The sequence below is a fragment of the Stenella coeruleoalba genome, assembly GCF_951394435.1.
Source record: "Stenella coeruleoalba genome assembly, chromosome: 2".
Lineage (NCBI taxonomy): Eukaryota > Metazoa > Chordata > Mammalia > Artiodactyla > Delphinidae > Stenella > Stenella coeruleoalba.
Window position 1 is genome coordinate 31,989,493 of NC_137147.1, and position 21,285 is coordinate 32,010,777.

Sequence of the window (21,285 nt, forward strand, 5' to 3'; positions counted from 1 at the left end):
CCTGGTCTGGGAACTAAGATCATCCCACATGCTGCGCGGTGCGGCCAAAAAAACACACAACCACTAAATCGTGAGGTATGAATTTTAGAAAATAAGGAAGAACAGCAACTACTTGAGAGTTATGGACAGAATAATGGAAAGAAAAAAGATACAGAAAGGGATCTGAACCAAGACAATTAAAGAGGGCCGTAAAAAGGAAGGAAGGGAGATCTGACCTGAAAGCCCTGAGTGCTGAGTAAGTATGGAGATAGAGAGAATTTCTGGGGCTGGAAGGCTTAAGTACGCATGATAAATTAGGAAGGTAGGGGTGGGGAAAGAAGTCAAGAATCAGGGAAGAACAGAAAAAAAATCCATCTGAGATCGTTCAGGGCAAGGGACAATTCTTACGGTTTTCCTGGTATCTGTCACACAGCAGACTCTGGTTATTCCACAAAGTATTAAGTATTCAACCGAATACTTAAAATAAGGCCAGATTGTACAGCTATGAAAAACAGGCAGAGAAATTCAGCTTTGGATCAGTAGGTAGCGGGGAGCCAATGAATGTTCTCGAGCAGGAAACATGACCTAATCCAATTCAACGGGCATTTACTAAAGGCCTACTATGTGAGAGGCGCCAGAATACTCAGTCCTCGCCCTCAAGGAGCACCGCCACCATGGGAAGGGATGGTAATATGACCGCCCACACACATAGGGCTGCATTCTCTTACCTAGTCTCACTTGAGATAAGAACAATGTTAACCGGACATGAACCTGGCAAGAGAGACTAAAGTAGCCTGGGAGGCCAGACAGGATGATAAGGTCTGGGCCAGAGTGGTGGTGACAGAAACCTACAGAAGAAAGAAATGGCAGGAGCTGGTTCCTGACTAGACAGGAGGCGCTCGTAAGAGGGGAGTCACGATGACACAAAGTCAGAGAGCAGGACGACTCGGATTTCAGTTCCCAGATGGTGACATACCTTCAGCCCATGCTTTGGCCCACTGACCGCCTAATGCTAAGGTCAGTCGGCTCCACCATTCTGCCCATTTCTGGGAATGAGGGTTACACACTCCATCCTTCCCATCCACACACAGTTCTTTATGCTAGTTGTGATTTCCTGTAATTCCCATCTGCAAGGGGGTAAAGGAGATCGATGAGGAGTTGACAATTCCATTGTCCATCACAACAGTAATAAATACATCTCAATAGTCCTGCCCTAAAGTTTTACTGGCAGCTCGTATTCTGTGAAGAGGAGAAAAGGGGGAGGAAGCGTTACATTTTAAAAGCCTTGAGGCAGTGTTCTCCTTACCCAGTGAGTTTTCCTCCCAGGCAGAGCCTCCCCAGCGACATTTAGCAAGGCAGAGGCAAGAGATGGAAAAGTATCAACCTTGAGAGCCAGGACCAGTTCCTACAGAGAAAAGAGGCCCAAGATCCCACCCCACCTGGCTACATGAAAAATGAGCACACGATCAGGACGGCAGAATCAGCGCGAAGCAGGCCCCAAACACTCGGAGTACACAGAATCAACGGATCAAGCAGCTGGCCTTCCACAGTAACTGCTCTCCAGGGGAGACGACGCTTGAGGACTGGCCAAGCGCTCATCCCGAAGTAGAGCTGCCCAGTGCAAGGCTCTGAGCCACAGAAGGCCAGCCTGGCTCCCAAAAAGGCGGCCCCTCCTCAGAACCCGGACACCCTGCCAGCCACCGCCATCCCTGATCATCCTAGACCAAAGCAGCACAATAACAGGAGAACGGTGGTGACCTGTGGAAGGAAAAGTCACGGCTGAGTTTCTCCCTCCATGATTGCAAGTGACCTGTTTTTCCTATCCTTTCTTCAAGAAACAAGTAGAACTTGTGGTTTCTTAAATGTTTTGAAAACAAGTAAGTTGATGGCGGAAATGAATTTGACATGTGTATCATTACAAAGGGAAAGTGCAACTTAGCCCTCTTTCCTAACCATTAAACAAGAAGAAGAGGAAAAAAAGAGTGCAGACTGAATGAAGAACAGTTATTGGTTAAAACAACTTGGTGGATTCTCTGACATTTTCTAAACAAGTGCTTCCCTCCCACCTGTGACATATCCTGACTGCCTGAGAACAGTCACCCACACCCTTCACACAGGGGCTCGGAGGACTAAAACTGGGATGCTGAGAATATGTTATCACAAAGCTTTTTCCCAGTGCTTGGTTTAGGCTTCCTATGGTTGGCAAAAGGCCTTTCATAAGCCGGTGGCTTGGCTGTGTCAGTGGGAGAGGGATGTTTTGTGACCCTGCAGGACTCTACTCTGTAACTGGGGTGGTCATACTCCCAGTCACATGAAACCTCAGGATAATAAAAATAACAACAATAATAACAACATTGTTATTATTACCTGGAGCCTGACTGTCTAATCACTGCACAGGAATCTAAGCATTTTCCATCTAATATCTGATTTAATCTTCACAAGAACCTTAAAAGGTAGGTACTACTACTATCTCCATTTCTGGACAGTGGTTAAATAACTTGTCCAAAGTCACAGAGATAGCAAGGTTACAAACTAAGCAGGCTGACCCCAAAGCATATAGTCTTGCTAGAGGTTCAAATCAATTCCATGTTAGATAATGTAATTCATTTTAAGTATTAGAATTATCCTGGATATACTATGGAATAAGAGGCAAAACTTCCATTCACTATAAAAAGAAAACAGGAAGCTTTGAAGATTGTTCCCACTGCTGCTTGCAGCTCTACACCCTCTTGAGTGGGCTTGGACTTGGCTTCCCAGCTCTACTTCAGAACCTAAGCAGAGGGAAGTCTTTTAACATGCAGACCAACTCCAGGGCCCCAACAAGGGAAGGAGTCCTCAGGTATAGGGTGGATCCGGTGATTCTAAAGCACACATTGAGAAACACTGCTTTGGGGTATTCTAGGAAACTTTTTTTTTTTTAATTGATTTATTTATTTTTTGGGCTGCGTTGGGTCTTCATTGCAACGCGTGGGCTTTCTCTACCTGTGGTGAGCGGGGGCTACTCTTCGTTGTGGTGCGCAGGCTTCTCATTGTGATGGCTTCCCTTGTTGCAGAGCACGGGCTCTAGGCGCACAGGCTTCAGTAGTTGTGGCACATGGGCTTCAGCAGTTGTGGCTCACGGGCTCTAGAGCACAGGCTCAGTAGTTGTGGCACATGGGCTTAGTTGCTCTGCGGCACGTGGGAATCTCTCCGGACCAGGGCTTGAACCCATGTCCCCTGCATTAGCAGGCGGATTCTTAAACCGCTGCACCACCAGGGAAGCCCCTCTAGCAAACTTCTGAAGCCACTGCAGGATTTGAGAACTAGGTCATTAGATGTTGATGGCTAATTCCCCCGAACCGCTAATGAGACAGATAATCACTTTCAGTCATAGGCACCGCATGTGAAGAAAGCTGTTGATAGAATGGAGTGGGGGGAAGCAGGAATTCAGAGACTTCAATTCCCAAAGCTCTCTTTACAGACCTGCATCATCTGAGGAAGCCATGTGCCCCTAATCTTCCACATCTGAAATAACCTGGCTAGAAGCTGCCCCCCAAAATGAGATTGATTCCTCTGAAAAAGAACTGCCAAAGAAGCAGTTAACATTGCATATTAATGACCAAATTCAGATATCCTTAATAGAAACTTCAACACCAAAAGGCTGAGTGGGGAAGAGTTATTTTTTTTTTAATGTGTGATTTTTCGAAGTCCCAACACAAAGCTTGTTGCCTAGGTCTTTGCACTCATTTGTAAATTGAATAAAGATGCACTCTCGCTTTAAGGTTTTGCCTCTCTGTGTTTTAGTCAGAGTTAGTAAGTGTCCATCCACATGTGTGAGCTCACCGATTCTGTCCTTCCTCTTTGGCTTAAATTATCTCTATGTCAATTGCATTACTATCCAAGAAAGATGGCTCCAAGTTCGGAAACGGTTTTGGTAATTTGATTAAGTTGTACAGAAATGCTAGTGCTTTCTTGGGCACCAGTGATCTTTCCCTGATCCTTTCTGGTCTCTGAGGGTAAGTCCTGGCTGCTGCCTGCCCTTGAGGTGGGACCCCCTCTATTCTCTGATTTCCGCAGGGTCTTCACAGAGGCCACACAGTCCAGCCAAGACTTCAGATTGTCTGCTTCTACTGCTACATACCAGCTGTGCCATCCTAGAAAGTGTTTTTTATCCTCTTTTGGCATCAATTCTCACAACTGTAAAATGGGTATAATATAAGCAACCTACTCTGAAGTTGCTGCGAAGATTAAACAAACTCATATATATAAATCACTTGGAACAATGCCTGGCACACAGAAAGCACTCAATACGTGTTCTCTTTTATTATGACTCCACCTTGCAGTGCTAAGAAAGTTTTGCATGAATCTAGAGTTTTATATTTTTGAAGCAGTCTCAATGCATTATTACTACAATCAGCCCTCACAATAACCATTTAAGTGAGACAGGACTTAAAAGTTTATGGATGCTTCCTGCTATAAGGAAAAGGAACTGGCCTGGCCTGCTCCTCATGAGCTGTTTGCTCATTAGTCCCAGTCACTGGGTCAGAGACCCATCTCCATCATCTTTGGATACCACTCCCCACACACATGCCAGCAGGCGTCAGTAAATCAAGGCTGAACTGCACTGAAGGTTTACAGCAAGGGCTAGCCGTGCTATAAACAGAGCAACCCCAGCCTTAAGGCAGGGAGCGGGAGAACAAATCAGAGTCCCTGTTCTAGGGAATCCCTGCCTACCCTGAACACAGAGACAAGAGGGCTAATTTCCTAGTCCTGACTCCCACCTCATCCCCGAGAGGAAAAGGAGCAGCTGCAGGAGAGGGAGCAGCCAGAGGTCACTTAGAGGGAAATAGCAGAACTGTCCCTGCACAACCTCGGAGGCAGCAGGGAATCAGGAAAATATAACACGGCGTTACCCAGCCCCTCCTGCCGGGCCAAACGGGGATCCATAAATGCGGTGTTTCAAAGGCGAATAATGCTGCCTTCACTAACTGAGATGGGAGTTGCTTTTGAGTAGAGTACAGGCCAGTCTATAAACACCAGGGATTAAAAGGCTTACTGTGGGGCCCGACTGCCACCGGCCTAAAGACAGAGTCTACCTGGCCCTCCAGACCCCAAACTCCGCAGCACTTCCTTCAGGGAAGAGCTGCCATCACCCGATGGTGCACCCCCTCAGGGTGATACCGTAACCCTTTTTCTTCTTCTCTTTTTCCACTTCAGATCACTTTGCTAAGCAACCTCCCCTTTCCGCATCCTGCACCCAGCACCACTCACTCCCCAGCGGCCCCCCGGCAGCTCCCCACCTGACCCTGTCCTCTGCTCTCCAGGCATTTGTTTTCTGCCTCCCTCACCACCTCATCCTCCACGCCAACAACTTCCTAATGCACGTGTATTTTATCTGCCATGAAAACAACACAGGCTTCGGAATCCTCCCAACCTTGGTTCGAGCTGCACACAGCTACTTACAGTACTTAGCTTTTCAGAGCTTGGTTTTCTGATCCATGAAGTGGAGACAGGCCCTCCTAGGTACAACACCTAGCACAGGACCTGGCACAGAGCGTGCACTCAATACTTCCTGCCTTGTCCCGCTCCCCACGGGATTTTTCTTCCTTCTTTCCTGGGCTCTGGGACCCTGATACAGTCACTCTTTCTAGGTATCACACCTGCTACATCCAAAGGTCTCAACTCAAAGGAGTGACTCAAATGAGGAACATTTTAGTCCCCAATGTTATCTGTGTAGCAGGCACATTCTGGGCACATGGTCCCATCAGCAACCTTCAAATTACACTAAAGAGAGGACTGGTCACCTTCTATCTCCCCACCACAAATGACCCATTTAATGAGAAAAGTAACCAGAGGGGATGGGAGGACACGGAGTTGAGAGTCACTTGTGGCAGAAGCAGGAGATAAATAAAGGCCTCTGTAAGGTAAGGGTAGCATTTCCACATGTAACTAAAAACCCCAAAAGGAAAATTCCCATAATTCCACATTTACATGTAAAATTTTTAAATCACTTCTGACAGCAAGAACATCTGCCAGTTTTGCTAGAAACACCATCTGGTTCATTTCTGATAAGCCCCAGGCACAACTTCGCACAGGCCAGGAACTGCCTACAGTTTGGTTCCCAAAAGGTGGCATCCTCCACGACAGCTCCAAGGCAGTGTGCCACCCCTCCCTCCCTGGGGCCCGAAGGCTGCTACTGCTAGTTCATGATTAGACTTGAAATAAGCCCGGAGCTTGACTCTTTTGTAAGTACCTCCTCGAAAACTTCCAAGCATCACCCTTATATCCAGAATTAATTTAAGCAAGTCTCTTCAAAACCCGATAAATACTACAGAAACATGACAAACAGCAGGAACAACTTGTGTTTCAGAGGGGCTTTCATAAACCAGGTGGGAGGGCAGCTTCTCCACTGAAGAGTCTTATTTTTCAATTAGCTAAGAGTAAGAGGGTCCCCTCCACGAGGTCTTTAAGCTCCTCCAAGTACCTTCCTTTTGCCAAGCCAACAGGAAACACTTTGATGCACTTCATGGAGGTCTTCAGGCCACCATAGATAAGGGAAAGAAAGCAGCCTGGGAGTCAGAGCAGACTTGTCTCAAGGTGCAATGACTTGGTTTGTGATGCCTCAACAGCAGGCCTATTCTTCAGATCCTGACGGGGAATTAAGCATAAAATGTGAACCCAACACCTACAGCAAGGATGTACCCCAAAGAAAAATGGACTACAGGGTTCACCAGCCACCACTAAACACAAATGGAAAAAGGTGTATTTGAAACACACGAAAACAGGATAAAAACTATCATGTGCAAGAGCCTGTACAAATATGCACACCCCTGGGACTTCCCTGGTGGTCCAGTGGTTAACAATCCGTCTTCCAACGCAGGGGACGCGGATTCGATCCCTGGTCAGGGAACTAAGATCCTACATGCCGTGGGGCAACTAAGCCCGCCTGCTGCAACTACTGAGCCCATGCACTCTGGAGCCCACACGCCACAACTAGAGAGCCCGCGTGCTGCAACTACTGAGCCTGCGCACTCTGGAGTCTGTGCACCACAACTAGAGAGAAGCCCACACGCTGCAACAAAAGATCTCACATGCCACAACAAAGATCCTGCGTGCCACAACTAAGACCCGATGCAGCCAAATAAATAAATATTCAAATAGGCACACTCCTTCTTCTAGCCCACTAAGCAAACCTGGGGTGGTAAAGCTTTAAACACTGTATTGCCCGTATTGTTGACCAATTTTTGGTGTTTCATGACCCTTGTGAAGATGGAGCAAGGCAAATGTGGTAAAGAGAGAACTGAGAAGGCAAGGGTGAGAAGCATGCAGTACAAACCGAAGGTGAGAAACTGGGGCATAATCAGCTCTGGCCTCACAACTGGGTTTGGGGATGAGAATCTCTCACTCTCTGAAAACAATGCTGGGCAGAAATCACTCAGCGTTTTTTTCCTCTCAAAATGTGTATACACAGAACAGGAGCCCACAGAGAAGCTCAAAACTGATTTCCCACCAAGTGTGGCTTCAACTCACCCATTCAGCCGCACAGACAGGCAGCTGGCTGAGGAGCAGGTAGGAAGCCACCAGCAGTACCGAAGTGGTGTGGAAACAGGCCTACCCCAGAGAAGCTGAGCGTCCTTGCGCTGGCCTTCCAGGACAGAAGGAGGAGGGCTGGGAGGCTGTCGGCGTGGACTCCAGCAGCAGGGCAGTTAACGGAGAAGGCCAGACTGGAGGAGCTGAGAAAACTGAACCCACAACAAAGGCAGTGGTCAGGAGTCCACCACCTGACAAGCCAGGAGGATGTGAAAGAAAAGCAAGAGGAAACAATCCCCTCCCTTTTGTCAGTCTGGATGCGGTCCATCTGCCTTAGAAAGTAGAGGAAGGATGTGGCCCTAAACTGGCCTCTCCCCTTCTCGGACAAACTGACCCTCAATAATCTCCGCTGTCCAGACCAGCAGCATGTTTCACATCCGGCACCTGGCCAGTGCTTCGTGTCTGCCCATCGGTGAGACCTCCCTGGTTTGCTACGTGGGCCAACAGGCCACACCAGCATCACCATTTCTGCTGCTAACTTCAGCCCTTGGCCTTAAGACAGGACACTTGTCCTAAACTACTCTGTGCCTCTCATTCTGTAACTTTAAAGTGGGCGTCACTCCCACCTCACTTCCAGGGTAACTGAGACGATAATAGCCAGTAACAGATAATATTTACTGAGCACTTACTATGGGCCAGGTACCAGGCTAGCTGCTTTCCATGTCTCCTCCAAACCCCCCTATGTAGTAGATACTGATATTAACCCCCATTTTCAGTTTAAGAACTGGGGCTTAACAAAGAAACTTATCCGAAGTACACAAGCCAGGCAGAAAATCTAACACTACAAAAAGCAAGGGTCAAATACTAATTAATACCACTTCTTCCCCAAATAAACTGCCGTGAGTATCTTTTACTTGACAGACACTGAATCTAGTGTTTTAACTATCCCATTTTATTTGGTTTTCATAACAATCCCATGAGGGGTTACTTTTCAACATAATTTTAATTATTTAAGTTATACATGCCAATAGTGAAAATTCAAATGAAACAAAAAGAAAGTTTAAGAAGCTATAGTTTCCTGTTACCCTTTATCACCCCAGAATTCCCACCCCAGGTAATCGTTAATATTCTGGTAGCTACCCCTCTACAGACAGGTAGTGGTAACATTATCACCTCCATTTTACAAGTGATAAAACTGAGCATCTGAGAGGTTAAATTTGCTCAAGGCCATACAGCTGGGAAGTGGCTGAGCTGAGACGGGAAGCAGGGCGAGGCTGATCCCAAGGCCGCTCTCCTCCACTGCCTCCCACTCAGTACCCACTCCTCGAAACAATCGTCCATTTTCATTCACCATAGGAAAGGGGGAAGCTCTGCCTGGCCCACAGCCAGTCTCACTTCTCCACTTTCCCAACCAAATGGAAAAAGCAGACAGGCTGTCCGAGCACACCCTGCCCCAGGAACATTGGCACTGCTTTATGTTTTTCAAATCTAAGCTGTCCTGGATGAGGCAGGACCTTCACCTCCAACCTCCTCACTGCCCAGGCAGGCTCATCTTCTGCCTCTGAAAGTAAAGCCAGGACAATGGGGAAGAGGAGGTCAAGCCAGGCCTACAGGAGACCTTGGATCCCCCTGTCAGCAAAAAAGGACACTCTTCAGGGAGCTCTTAGGAGTACTGAAGCGAAGACAGTCCACCTTTGGAAACAGCTGCGGGGGGCATCTCAGGAAGGCCCGGACCCACAGTTGGTGCCTAGAGTCAGAACACACCTGCAGAAAAACAGAACAAGACTGCAGCAATGCTGATACAGACTGCAGAGCCCTCAAAACCCCCATCACAGGGCCCTGAGACCCAAGGAACTTAGAATTTCCGCTCTGGCTCACCCCCAAATGGACCTCTAATAACCTGAAAACTGCACAGGATTCTAGATACCAGGGCTTTGCCCCTGTGGCCTCCCTGCTCCTCCAAAAAATAAAAGTAAAAACCTTCTCAGACTATATGGCAATGCTTTTTCCTTAGTTAGGAGATGAAATTTGCCCTTTCTAATTACACACACTTTCACATCTCTGTCCCATCAGTACACAAAAACATACCGACCTTTAGAGTACCTATGCTGAGATGGGGGTAGGGACGAGGAAAGGGGTTGTTACATTGCTTTCCACACAGAAGTTAAAATTTATCAAGTCTGCAATTCCAAGAGCTTTCCTATTCCCCAGCAGCATACCAGTGTTTGATTCAGCCTCAGCCCTGGCTGACTCAGCATCCCTATTTACAAGCACAGTGGATGCTAAATGTCCACTGGTTACCAAAGGCCTTGGCTTTCCCATTTGTAAAACGGGACTGAAACCTTCCTCACAGTAATAATCTGATTTCTTATGTGAAAGCACTTTGTAAAATAAATATATCTTTATTGCTATTAATATGAATGCCCCACCTACATAAGTAAATGAAGAGGAAACTTAAACCACCCCTTCCCTCCTCAAGGGGTTTGACATCTATGAGGGGAAAAGATTAACCAAAACACTGGAGGACAATTCAAAACCTTGCTTATACTGTGCTGCAAAGAATCCCTGTGAGGAGATGATTATATGGGAAAGAGCATCCAATACTTGTTCAATTAATAAATGAGTTCAGATGCACTGCTTAACAAACATCTACTTGTTACCATCCACAGAAAGTTGTACCAACACCAAAGGCTCTGGAATTTGTTCATTCACTGTCACTCACACACACATCCCAAGAAAAACCATCAGCGTTTGCAGAGAGCAGCCCTTCTTTCAAAGATGTGATTTTTCAAAAGCATTCACAGACCTTCAAATGAGATGACCCACACAATTATATTCTGTAATTCCAGGAGCAAAAGAACCGCCCCCAGAAGAGCTCAGTTCTGGAGAACAAACAGAAACAAGCCATCCTGTGTTAACTACTTCCTTGCCTGCAACCAGATTCACAGTGGATAACATATATATATGTAAAAAAGGCCAAACCAGTAGATGCACACATGTAAATTTGCTTTAGGGTATGACTGATGCCTCCTGAGGCTTTTAAAAGAATGACAGAGTTTTCCAGAAACAAAGACCTGCACTTGAAAATTAGAAGGGGTGACTCTCTGGTCTCGGATCAAAATTCCTACGGGTTCCTATAGATTGTTTTTGACTGGCCTTGCTAAAACATTTTGGACAACAGCCGATACCCTCTCTTTGCTTCTCCTCCTCCCACCTCCATGGTTCCCGAGCTGTCTTCTTTTCCTGCCACCAGTCAGAGTAAACTTAGTAAATGTTAACAGCTTTTTATCACCTTGTTTCTATTTGGTTTTCACTCAAACCAAGCCTCCCTCCAAATGTTTCTTTTTTGGAATTTCATCAATAATACCACTCTTACATTCCTTGTCATCAAGGCTTATGGACTCAAGGTCACCTTGCCCTCTCACCCTTTTTACTTTAATCCTCTATACCTGGTCAATCCTTCTCAACCAGCTGAGTATAAAGAAGTGGACAAGACAGTCACTGACCTCAGGGAACTTCCAGTCTCAGCCTAGAACCTGAGCCTACACGGAGATGGCTTACCCACAGAGGTAAAACATACGGGGATGTGCTTTTATTGGGACCCTTATTTGTGCCAGTAGTGTTCTAGGTCCTTTACTGCCTCCAGCAGGTTATAAAGCCAGATATATCAGGAAGAGACACAAATTAACATATCTAAAATTGAGGCTTGAAGGACATGGAGAAAAAAAAGATTCCCTAAGGAATTCACACCACTGATCCTACCTATTTCCCTTCTCCCAGTTTCGCACTGTTGAATTCACACCCGCTTTTCTCTCTAAACTAAAAAAAAAACAAAAAAACAAAAAAAAACCACGTCAGGGTCAGAAAACATTCCCACATTAAAAACTGGTTAGTTAAGTAAAGCTGGAAAAACGGAATCCTCACGCCAAACTCCTAGACCGAGCTTGCTCTACAGAGAAAGGCAATTGCTCTCTTGCTAGAGAGGCCAGGAGGAATTCTTCAAGGGTATTTTTCAAGTCCTCCTCCCTTCCAGGGTGGTTGCTGGTTTGGAGCACAAATGTCCCTGAAAAAGCCAGAGCCACTCCTTCAGAGCAGCCAAGCTGAAAGTCTGCTTTACACAACAGATTCCTCCAACGCTACTGTCAGACTAAATAAAGCGTGGGTATTCCCTCAGACTGTTAACTTCATGAGGGCAAGTGCTGTGTGCATTTTGTTCTTGTTCACAACTGCATACCTAGCACTTAACCACCATGGGCATTCACTGAATACCGGCCACACAAATGACTTGACTTCCTTCCTTCCTCTTGGTTTCTGCAGCAACCCTCTAGCCACCTCCCACCAGCCTGACATCACAGCCCAACCAGATTTTCAGCTCACAAATTATGAGAACTTGAAGGTGCATGTAAAGGGGAAAATAAGATGGACCAATGAAATCTTATGCAACCCAGAGCCTGTTTTTCTTGCCATCCTGCTGTGTAACAAGCAAAATTCCCACAGGACTGAAACGAGGCGGTAGATGGCCTTCCCACGGCAGAGTGTCTACCTGGGAGTGGATGAGAATCAAGGATTGATAAAAGTGCGCACCAGCCAACATACCATTTGTTAATTCTCTAAAAATGTTCTGAGCATGCCAACTGAAAGAACAACACCCACTGAACACCAAACTGCTCACTGGTTTTCTGGGATGGAGAAAGCTAGCATATATGACACCTCAACCCAAGAAGTCTATTTCCTTCCTGGCTGGTTAGAGACACAGTTAGAGACGTGTGTTCACACTGCATTTGGACGGGTGGCTGACCCACATGAAATAAACCTGAGGATATCAGAACCACAGTTGTGAAGGGTTTCAGTCTGCTAGGAGGGAGGGGCCATCAGCCGTCCTAGACAGCATGTTTTCAAATACTGGGCAGTCCTACTACATCTAGGCTGCCACCAGCACCTACCTGCCACTGTCCCACCTGGGTGACCAAGACCCAAAGGGGAAAATGACTCAGGAACCACATCCCATTGGCCTGGAGTCAGGTGGTGTTTTCTAAATTGTAAGGAAGCACAGTACAGAGATAAAAGAGTTAAGCAGGCCCAGCCTAAGCACAACTCCCATTTTAAGAACAGTTCTTCTTAAGAACTGAATTTAAAGACTCATTCCCTTTTGTAATTTCACTATTAGACTCAAAACCACAATCACAGAAGGGATAGGAGTTTGTTCCTAACGATATCAACCACATACCCTTCTGGGCTCCAATCCCCTTTCCTGGAACAGGCCCAGAGAAGAGAAGTTGATCACACTGGGATAGAAAAAGTACCAGACTAGGAATCTGCAGCCCTGGCTTCTCCCCTGGCCCTGTCATCACTCAGGAAAATGAGCTCTGAGCAACCATTTCCCATTTTTCTATTCTATAAAGTGAGGCTGTAAAATGAGACCATCCTCGGAGTCCCATCCTCCCAACTCGAGCATTTCATGAGCTCTCTCTGGTCACATGCTCGGCTTGTTGTGCAAGAAGTTTTGGTAACATCTGGATACTACAGTCAAGCATTCAAATCTTCAGATAAGAGTCCTGTCTCCTTACTCAGCCTTCTGAGACTCCTAGTACTTGGGAACAGAATTTGTATTACCAGGTAGAGCCACTCCAAATCTAAAACTTTTGGCAGTGAACAGTGGCAGGGAAGCTATGGCTGTATTCATACACATTTATACACACACACGAGGGAACTTTCTGGAAAAACTGGTCCTTGGACTTGGCTCCAGGTGAAGGAACCTGAAACAGGTACAGGGGAAGATGATTCAACTTCCTAGTTTTTGTCTGGCTTGTTGGACAACGGGCATGTGCCCTGTGTCCCATGTGTTTCTGAGGTAGAACCATCTTGACTCTCTGACCCTTAGGTGGCCTACACATGCACAATTTCAAGAGCTTCTGGGAGGGATCTAGGAGCAGGAAAAGCAAGACCAGCTATTGGTCGCGAATGCTAGGAATTCCAATTAGAACAAGAGTGAAAGGAGGCACTGCACTATTTCAGTACTGAGGCTGCTATGATGTAAAACCACCCAGGGGTAGATTAATCTGTAGAGGAAATGACACTCCCAGCAGCACCATCTGTTCCTCTTTGTGTCTGGCCTGATCTATATTTTAAACCTCGGGTGCAACTAAGGTCCACCAGTAAGAACCCATAAGAGCCATTCTAAAGAACATTCTCTCTCAGGCCTGCGTTTAAACCACACTCACAGCCCCTCTCCCTCCCCCGCTCACGGGCTGGCTCTCTATTCAGCAAGCATGCCACTCCCCAGTCTAGCAGCAGCCTCCAAGCAGGTGCACAGAACCCTCGCGTGGAATTTTTTATAAGGAAAGGGAAAACTTCTGAGAACTATAAATTACATTGATAAGGAAGGCTCTGTGGGGTTCATGGCAACACTCTCTCCAAAAGACACAATGATGCAATTTACAACTGAGGCTTCATGCTGAAACCACGCCCCCCTCCTTTTTTAAAGCAGCAGTACATGTGCACTGAATCGAGGCACTAACGCATCTGTCAACTCACTACTGTTTAAAGTTCCGCACCAAAGATTTGGAAACAATGCTACTGGAGAGTTCAACCCTCTTAAACACTATACATATATATATATATATATATATACACACACACACACACACACACACACACACACACACATATACACACACACGTGTATATATATACATATGTATACACACATATATATAATATAGGTATATATATGTATATGTGTATGTAGCACCTTTTCTTAATTCAGGGCAACACCCTCAACACCACAGGACCAAGAGATTTCGCTACACTGTTCTTGCCCAAACAAACTACATAACCAAGTAGAACGTTAACTCCAAAGTAGAAATATGGATGCAGCTTTTAAAATATCTCCCTGAGAAATGAGAACATATGTCTACATGAAACCCATGGGTTCATGGCAGCATTATCCATAATAACCAAAAAACACAAAAAACCCAAATGACCATCAGCTGATGAATGGATAAACAAAATACAGTAGTATATCTAAACAACAGATTATCCAGCAATAAAGCAGAATGAAGTAGCGATATATGCTGCAACATGGATAAACCTCAGCAACATCATGCTAAGTTAAAGAAGCCAATCATTAAAGACCGCATATTGTATGATTCTATTCAAACGAAATGTCCAAACAGGTAAACTATAGAGCGGATGAGTGGTGCCCCTGGGCTAGGAGGATTATAGAGGAATAGCGACTGACTACTAATGGAGTTTCTTTTGGGGGTGATGAAAATGTTCTAAGATTAGATTAGGTAAGATTATGGTGATCGTTGGACAACTCTGTAAATATACTAAAATTCACCGCTTGTACTCTTTAAATGGATGACCTTTATGATATATAAATTACGTCTTAAAGCTGTTTTTAAAAAATGTCATATGACAAAATAAAATCACCCCTCCAAAAAAAAATATCTCCTTGAGAAAACTTAGAAATAATCTAAGTTTTGTATGAGAGATGTATGAGATGATGAGAGATGTATGAGATGATGAGAGATGTACGAGAGAGGGTATTTAAATCACAGCTGATCTATTTGATGGAATTTTATAAAGCCACTAAAAATAATTATAAAGGCTATGTGTTATTATAGGAAAATGTTTATGCTATAACATTAAATGAAAAAAAAAAACTAAATACAAAATTGAATGTTACAAGGACTACCAACTAAAAGAAAAAGTAGAATACATGGAAATGATGTTTGTGTTAGGTTGGTAGAATCATAGTGGTTCCCCCCCTCTATTTTCCAAGCTTTCGGCAATCTTGTCCCAGCGTATTGACGATTAAAAACAAAACAAAAAAAACCCCTCAGTCTTCCCTCAGTTTGCCTTGACTACAACGTAAAATGCAAAATAAGCAAAACCACTTTGTTCTCTTTTTCAAGTTCCCTTTTTTAAACTTCCATCCACTTAGTTTATTGAGATCAACTGAGAACCCAAAGAAGGAAGAATGGGATAAACACTCCTCCTCTCCTATTCCCAGAAGCTAGTTTCATTTTCCTGGCTTTGTCAGAAACCAAAGCCAAGTCTAGCCAAAATTTCAGCAAGGAGAGTCTACACACAGGGCAACTCATGTTCTGTTCTTAAACTTCTGTGGGCGAAGGCAAGTCACTGCTGGCAGGAGGCTGGATTTGGAAAGATCAGACTTTCCCCCTCCTTAAAAAATGATAGAAAGAAAGGGGAAGCTGGGGAAAAGCCCCTATTTGTGTCTGTCCTCTGAGGTTTTGTGTCCAATCTCCAACTACAGGAGGAAAGAATCCTGAGTCATTTAATCTTTCACCACAGAAGATCCTCTTCTGAGTAGTAAATAATTGTCAGTCACCACCTCTGCCGTCTGCAAACCCACTGAGAACCTCTTACTATCATCAGGAATCCCAGGCTACCTGTCCCCAAATCAAGCAATGGGGCTCTGCCAAAAAATAATAATAATAATGGTACGTGTGTGTGGGAGGGGAGAATACATTTAAGGGCACACTGCTATCAGGTAATTTTAAGGATCCACCAACACTGGCGACAGTAACAGGGAGCTACATCTGTTTCTGCTTGAGAAAAATGCTTCAATAATATCCTGTCTCTGGAGTACTGCATGAATTCTTGGCACGCGGCTTCAGATGCTTCAAGCGTGGCTATTTTCCTTTTTTGAGATATAAGAGCCAGGGAGGGAGAATACATCACAGGCAACACGAGAGTCTGTGAAACCCGTTCAGTTCTCACCACAGTCGCTGCATTTTCTGCTCCATGAGTCTCTCACGGAGACTCAACTGTCCCCTAGTCCTGACAGCAGCACAGGTGGCCTTTCACAGCTGAAGTGACCCAACTTGGCACCACCGAGAGGCCTACCAACAGAGTGGAGACTTCCACACTCAGGTAAGAACCAGAGGATGAGAGAGCAAATAGAGGAATCCTGCTGGTTTCTAGGCCAAAGAACTAAAAGGGAAAGAAAAAGAAAAGCATCACGGACACAGGTGAGCACAAGAAAAAGGAAACATCCACAGGTGCCTGACAGGCTCTGCCACTAAAACCTAACCCTTGTAAGAGGTGCCTCTTTCCGCAGTACCTCTACTATTTCAGATAAAGGTTTCACACGGATACACTGGAACTTACAGCCATCTAAGGGAACAACAGCTGCTGCCTTGAATCCTAGCCGGGGCAGGAGTGAACACATCTTGATACTCAAGGACGGTCACCCCCATGCTGTCCTGAAACTGTCATTAGTCTCAGATCCACAGCTGTTAGCACCTTCAAATACTCATCACACACACACACCCCAGCCCCAACCCTGAGCTGCATCCTTCATTCCCGCCAATGGGGAAACAGCCCTACCACATTACAGGTATCATTTCTCATTGCTCTAGTTTCCTGCAATGCGGCAACATAACTTAAAAATACTAATTTTTTAACAACCATTCCCATTAAGTGAAGCCTCACCACGGTGGGATATGTGGGTGGCCCCTAGACTGAAGCCATCTTGAGGAGAAACCAGGGGAAAGAGTCTCTATTATCATACAAGCAGGTGTCCTAATCCTCAACACTCAAGTCTGCACCACAGCAATATTTGCTTTCAAAGTTAAAAAAAAAAAAAAAAAAGGCACTGGGCTTCTTCCTCTCCTTGTTCCTTCCCATCTTTCTCCTACTGCTTGAGGGAATGCACTCTACACAAGACTTCCCTACTGTCTAGGTGGATGAAAGAGGGAAAATGAATCCTGCTCGGCAGCTTTCACTAGGAGATCGCATGTCAAATTTAGGAGCTCAGTAAAACACTTCACGCATGGCAAGTACACAACCGGGCCTAGCGGGTCTGCAGACATTCAGGCCTCCAAGCAGGCAGTTCAGGCCTGTAAACAGAAATCACATCCCTGCTGCTGCCTCTCGGTGAATCGCCCCTGAGTAAATGGGAAACTAGAGGGAAAGACAAGCACATGTGCTCTCTGGCCTTCCTTCTCTGCCTGCAAGAGGCTCTGCTAAAGACATTCTCCCCAGTTCACTTGTTTTGGTACGGAAACGAGGAAGATTACGTGGCTCACTAACTTTTAAAAAAATACTGTAATTCTCTGAGCCCACAGACAGATACCAGTAGTTACCTGGCTATCAGAAGAGCTAAGAATGCGGAAAGAGAGTACTAGGAAAGATTTAAAACATAAGGCAAGTTTTTTTCTGGAGAATGTAAAAGCATAGAGGAAGTGAAACAACGCTGAGTAGCAATAAAGTTGAAATAAGTTCTTACTTTTAAGAAGCCAGATAAATTATTCCCTTTGGACGGTGCATATGTGTGTGTATCGAGGGGGAGGGTAGCTAGAGGAATTGCTGCCCTGGGAACGGCAAGGAGGAAACCCCCTGCCAGGAGATGCACCATTATGTAAGAGCACAAGTTCAGTCACCACATAATGGAGACCTGCCAGGAAACCAGACAAAGTGCTGAGGTCTCTTCATCTGCCAGCCTGCATCTGTAACACCTCATTCTACCTTTCTTCCTCTTCTTTCTATCTGCCCACATTCTGGGCTTTGAGAAGGCAAGCCTCAGTAAATAAGTTGAACTGCCATTTGACAATGGGTTTGCTCTCCGGGTTTAAGCACTGCAGGGCAGAGAGGCAGGTCCTACTCTGAGCACTCAGGGACCTGTCCCCGTCTAGCTGTAGGCAAGGTTTGGTTTCATATGCCATTTCTACTACAGTACCCAAAAGACCACCCTGTGGACAGGAAGTTCTATTTATCAGGACTGGTATCAGTATTGTTCTCTATTTAATGCACTGCTCAGGACTTCCTTAAGCAGCAAATGGCCACCAATGAAAATTAACAACATAAGCCAAAATAAATTGACTTAAAAACCATGAACTCTGCAAGAAACGGCAGGGTTCTGCACTGCCATTCACTGCAGTAACCCCAATACCTAGCACAGTGCCCGGCATATATTCTGTATCACAAATACTTGTGAGTACTAAATTAAAAACAAGAATGAATGAACCCACGAATGTTGTGCAAACATACCATAAATGTGCACCTTGGAGAAAGAAATAAGGATGCGCATGATCTGAGAAAGCCTGAGGAAGTAGTGCTTTGGACAGAGTCTAGAAAGACTCCAGTTTCAATTTTACCAGATGGTAAGCAAACTAGAAATTAACAGTATAATCTAGTAGTTCAGGGTGAGGGCTCTACTATGAGATACCTTTGTGACCTTGGGCAAGTTATTTGTTTGGCTTTGCTCTCATCTGAAAGAATGAGGATAATGACAAAATCTACCACAAAAGTTTGCTGTTTATTAAATGAGATCAAAAAAGTAAAGTTCTTGGCACAAAACTCAGTTCACATTAAGTCCTCAAGAACTTTCCTCTGTTATTGCTATTATTTTTTCATTATTAAATATCTCCTCTACTGAGGGGAAGGTAGATGTACTCCCCATGCCCCAAACTCTGAAAATTTTCATTTCTGGTTGAATATGCATCTAGCTAAAAATGGAAAGCCCAGAAAATTCAAAACTCAATGCCAAGTACATGTCTCTACTAGCCTCACTACGTGGTGACAATCTGGGTGTGGAATTCCCAAAACAGAAAAGGTGTATGTATGCATTCACCCCATTCATACATATTTTTTAAATCAGAGCAATGAAAATAACAGAAGTGAATTAACCAGTGTAAAGGATGGAAAGACACTCTTGTCACCTCTGCAGACCTAGAAAGGGTGTAAAATACCTACGGTTTAATTGAACTGGGTAGTTTCACTGCACCTCTGTACAGAGCACACACAAGCCCAGTTAGCAAGAGCAGTAAAGCCCAGCGAGCTGCCTGCCACCAGGGGACATTCTATGGGAACAGCAGCATCAGGCCTCACTGCTGAACTTCCCTCGAACCAGCTGGAGATTTGTTCTCGACGCCTCTTTTCTCCTGGGTCTTTCGGTCCCCAAAACCACCTCCCCCTCCTGACCTCCTTACAGGTAACTTTTCCCACTTCAGCAGCCCCACAGTCACAACCCTGTGGGAGGGTCAGACCGACACCAGTATTTGTCTCTAAAAACCAGAAGTGAAAAAAGAAAGTCTACATACATAAACAGGAAGTGGTTTCGGTGCGTCTCAGCCCGGATACTAAAAAAAGTTTTTGAGATTAAAGACCACACGAGGTGCGGGGGCTCCAGAAAGCTCCGGTGCTCGCACACCCGGGCTCCAAGGTACCCTCGGAAGTCCACCATCGCTAAGCCAACCCTGCCCCAGCGCAGGACCCGCAACTTTAGCTGGCTTGACGAAAAAACATTAACAGTAATAAAGACAGCCAGCCTGTGACTACCTCCCAGCGACCTGCAAAATGTGGTCTCCACCGTGAATTCCGAGCCGGAGCGCGACCCCGCACGCCCGACGAGGCCCCGGCGGAGCGCCCCGATCCCGGCCACCAAGCTCCCGGCCGCAAGCCGGCCGGCCGGTCTTCCTCCCGGCCTCGGCACAGCTCCCCCCCGCCGCCCTTCCGCCCAAGCCGGCACCGGGCTCGCCGCCGGGCGTCGTGGTGACAGCCGGGCCGGCGCAGGAAGCGCGGAGAGCAGCCGACGCGGGGCGGCCGTCCGGGCTCCCCAACGTCCCTCCCGGGCGGTGCGCCGGTCCTGCGCCCCTGACAGCCGGCCGAGGGCGCCAGTGACACAATGCCCGGCCCCGCCGCCCCCCGGCCGCGGTGACAACTCACCCGGGGAACGGCGCGGCGACCTCCGGGAGGCGGACGCTCGCAGCTTCCGCGGCGCCGGGATCCGCTCCGCCGCCTGCGCGCGCCCGCAGCCCTCTTGGGTCTAGGCGAGACCCCGTGGGCCCTTGTCTGGCTGGCGCTGGCCGGCGCTGCGGGAGGAGGAGGCGGGAGGCAGGGGACGAGGATGTCGCCGGCTTAGGAGAATGGAACGCGGCGGCCGTAGCAGAGGCAACGGCAGCAGCACGCGCGTCACCGGCCCAGCTGTACCGCGCGGGCGGGGGAGGCCCGCGGCGGGGGAGGGGAAGGGGCGGGCGAGGGGCGGGGCCAGGCGCGCACGCAACCAGCGCCGGCGTCGCGCTGCCGCGACCGCCCCGCTGGGAAGCCCCGCCGGTCGACGGCTGGCAGCACGCAAGCGCCGCCGGTCGGCCCGCAAGCCCCGCGGTAGGCGAGACTGGGTGGGCGGGGGGTGTTCTTAAAGGCACCGTCACGCCAGCGCTGCTAGAGTGGACCGGGCGGTGGTACAGATTCAGACTGAGATGCCTTTGCGCTGCACTCTCCAGTTCTTTTACTATTATTATTGTATTACTTTTTGGATTATTCGGATATTATTTGGATTACTATTATTTGCAAAGAATTGGTTTACTCTCCGGTCGACAAGGCGCTTTCATTCCTGTTGCCTTCTTAGCTCAGGAATCCCTCTCCAGGCCTGTCGCTAAGCGGTACTTCTCCCTATTAAGCGGTACTCCTCAAACTATGTTGCAAAGCCTACCAACCTCAAAATTGTCCCAGGAGTGCAGGTGTAAAAATGCAGATTTAGGGTCCAACGTCCCATCATTCTGATTCGAAAAAGCTACGATTGGACTCTGGAATCTATCTTAAAAAGCATTCCTAAGGGATTCCTCAGCACACTAAAAGCACGCGACGGATCTCAAGGTTCAGAAAACTGAAGTTCAGAGTGCGGACTGGCAGAGTCCGGGCTAGAACCCCGCCACCACCTAACTTTATTTCCCATCCTGAGCCTTGCCTCCTGGGGCTATTTTCCAACATATGCTAGTTTGTGGACTTTATAGCTACAGCATCTATAAGTGATCCCACTGCGGCCCT

At 46.7% G+C, this 21,285-nt stretch overlaps 1 protein-coding gene across 4 annotated transcripts in view; it reads right to left on the bottom strand.

Moving 5' to 3' along the window:
* Positions 1–20,456, bottom strand: part of SUSD6 (sushi domain containing 6) — a 95,792-nt gene extending 75,336 nt beyond the window's left edge. For 3 of the 4 annotated variants that reach the window (XM_079912151.1, XM_079912154.1, XM_079912153.1), the window contains exon 1: positions 20,185–20,456. The gene's annotated coding sequence lies outside the window, so the exon portion shown is untranslated. Of the gene's footprint in view, positions 1–7,488 lie in introns of all 4 variants that reach the window. The other variant, XM_079912152.1, reaches the window with a different exon arrangement.
* Positions 20,457–21,285: the final 829 nt, after the last annotated feature.